We start from the raw sequence: 3,292 nt of genomic DNA, 5'->3' as shown, positions 1-3,292 counted from the left end.
CACCTTCCCTAAAGTCTTAAGCTTGCTTCCTCTTGTGCCTCCGATTCTCCCTTTATCATTCTCCCGTAGTGAGAGTTTGAGCTAATTCAACCCCTTCTCTTTGCCAATCTGAGTCTCCTTACTCATCCCAAATTCTTGTATTTTTCAAGAAACTGTCGAGCCTCACTTTCTCTCCCCGTTGCCTTCTTGAGGGGGCATCTCGCGGTCCATTCTCTTCTCTTCTGCTCTAGCCTTGGGCATCTTATTTTCTTATCTTTGATGCCATGCCACTTGCGGCATCACATCAAAGAGGGGCAAAATGTAGACACCTAAAATCCTTTAGAAAATAAAGTATTTTTATTTTCTGAAAAAGTCCCTGATGACATCATCATTTATTAGTTATTTATTTATTTAATTAATTAATTTATTTTTATGTCATTAAATCCTTTTATCTTAATTAAAAATATTTAATTAAGGAATCCCTCCCAAAAATGTTTAACTCTTATTTAAACATTATTTCCTTATTTATTAATTATTTAATTAATAAATTGACCAAAAATTCCAAAATAAATAATTTATTTATTTTTTGCCCAAAACTTGGCCAATTTCCTTAAGACCATTAACCTCTTCCAAAATCTTCTAATCCTTCTTTAATTTCGATTAAAGGCTAGTCCCATCATTTTTTACCCTTAATCCCAACTCAAAATATTTAATTAAGGTTAAATATTAATCCTCATGTTTATTAAAAATGTTTTAATGAATATCTCCTCAACCCAAACCCATGAAATAAATAAAACTTTATTTATTTCATAAAAAACCTTTTATCCTCATCCTAAGAAATTCTAGACTCTTCTAGAAGGCCTTCATCCTCACCCTAAGCCTATCTCTAAACCTCCATTTTAGCCTAATCCACCCCATCCACCCATACTAACCAAGCTTAGCTACTAACTCACCCGCCCTCATTGAATGCCATCCACTTGCATATCTCTAACATCCCTAATCTAAATCCTAAATCACCTCTAATCCCCCCCCTAACCTTGTCACATTCCCTAAGCAAGCTTAAGACTTTTCTAAACCAAACAAAGTCAACAATCTCAACTCCCTCCAAAATATCCCAACCACCCAACTATGAATGCTCTTACAAAGCCATAAAAGACTCTTACAAACCCATTCATTGCTCTTACAATCCATTATGAAGGGTCTTTATGAAGATATTATCCCTTGAGCCTCCTTTGTTGACTCATCCTTGCCCTTTCCTCCATCCTCTCACCCTGTGACATGTGTCACTCCCTAATTGGCTATAAGGAAGCACAATCCATGTGCTCTCCTCTCATGCAATCTGAGCCCTCCATGAGCTTTTTTCCATCCTTGCATCTTAGCCCTCAAACCCTCAAGCCCTTTGCCTATAAATTGGATCCCCTCCCAAGCCATTTCATCACAATCCTTGAGCTAAAGTTATAATGCTAGTTTGAGAAACAAAGCCCTTAACCATACCCTTATAATGCCAAATTGAGAGCTCACAAAGCTACCAAATTGCCATTACCCATCCCCACCATTGAAGCAAACTTGAAGCCCTTTGAGCATACATACCAATCCTTTACTTAGACTCATCTACCATGAAAAGAGCTAATTTCTATTAGGAGAGTCCATTCATATGGCTCACATTCCTAATTAGGGGTTCCTCTTTAGTCTCTCATATATGTTATATTGATCTTGTTAGTTAATGCTTTGTTTCTTTAAATAGATTAGTGTTTTTTGCTAACATATTAGTGTATACATTTTGGCATGCTCGATGTTTTCTTTTTGTTCCCTCCTCAAGGTTGCCACGATCTTCCATATCATGGTATACTATGAATGGGGCAATCTGGACATAAGGTCTTGATCAAGTCTTTTGTTTATTTTTCTTTTCTGCTTGTGGGTTACCCAGTGTCGGTTCCACTCTAATTCTTTTGAGATTCATGTGTGATGCTAGAACAATCCTTGCGTGTTTGTTTTGAGTTAGTTTGTCAGTCCTCTGGACAGTTGGTGACACGGCCTTGATGTTCTTGGTAACCTTGAAAATTAACCAATAGTCCTATAGCAAATCTAGTGCTCAACTACATGGTGGTACTTCTCTTTGAAGTATCCCCCTGCTCAAAAAGCTTCAATGGATTCCCTTCATCTCCATTATCCCCCATCCATATCCAACATCTATCTCTCCTATCCCAGCTTATGCATTAGTATCTCTTTGAATAAATCTTCACTCTTAGCTTTAGGGATCCAATCAATCCACCAAGCCTCATCTTTCGAGATCCACAATCCTAGTCCTAGGGATCTCCGAAACCCATCTTCCACCAATCTGACTCTTTGAAATCCTATTGCATCAGCTTTATAATCCCCTCATCCTTCTCCCTATCCTAGATTCCTTTTTATAGCACTCTGCTCATTCATCCTCCACCTTCCCTAAAGTCTTAAGCTTGCTTCCTCTTGTACCTCTGATTCTCCCTTTATCATTCTCTCGTAATGAGAGTTTGAGCTAATTCAGCCCCTTCTCTTTGCCAATCTGAGTCTGCTTACTCATCCTGAATTCTTACATTTTTCAAGAAATCGTCCAGCCTCGCTTTCTCTCCCTACCGCCTTCTTGAGGGGGCATCTCGCAGTCCATTCTCTCCTCTTCTGCTCTAGCCTTGGGCATCTTATTTTCTTATCTTTGATGCCATGCCACTTGCGGCATCACATCAAAGAGGGGCAAAATGTAGACACCTAAAATCCTTTAGAAAATAAAGTATTTTTATTTTCTGAAAAAGTTCCTGATGACATCATCATTAATTAATTAATTAATTAATTTTTTTATGTCATTAAATCCCTTTATCTTAATTAAAAAAATTTAATTAAGGAATCCCTCCCAAAAATGTTTAACTCTTATTTAAACATTATTTTCTTATTTATTAATTATTTAATTAATAAATTGACCAAAAATCCCAAAATAAATAATTAATTTATTTTTTGCCCAAAACTTGGCCAATTTCCTTAAGACCACTAACCTCTTCCAAAATCTTCTAATCCTTCTTTAATTTTGATTAAAGGCTAATCCCATCATTTTCTACCCTTAATCCCAACTCAAAATATTTAATTAAAGTTAAATATTAATCCTTATGTTTATTAAAAATGTTTTAATGAATATCTCCTCAACCCAAACCCATGAAATAAATAAAACTTTAATTATTTCTTAAAAAACCTTTTATCCTCATCCTAAGAAATTCTAGACTCTTCTAGAAGGTCTTCATCCTCACCCTAAGCCTATCTCTAAACCTCCGTTTTAGCCTAATCCACC

Source organism: Cupressus sempervirens, chromosome 4, assembly GCF_028749045.1.
Source record: "Cupressus sempervirens isolate cs-2001-9-10 chromosome 4, ASM2874904v1, whole genome shotgun sequence".
Lineage (NCBI taxonomy): Eukaryota > Viridiplantae > Streptophyta > Pinopsida > Cupressales > Cupressaceae > Cupressus > Cupressus sempervirens.
The sequence above is the reverse complement of the archived record's forward strand: the minus strand, read 5'-3'. Positions refer to the sequence as shown.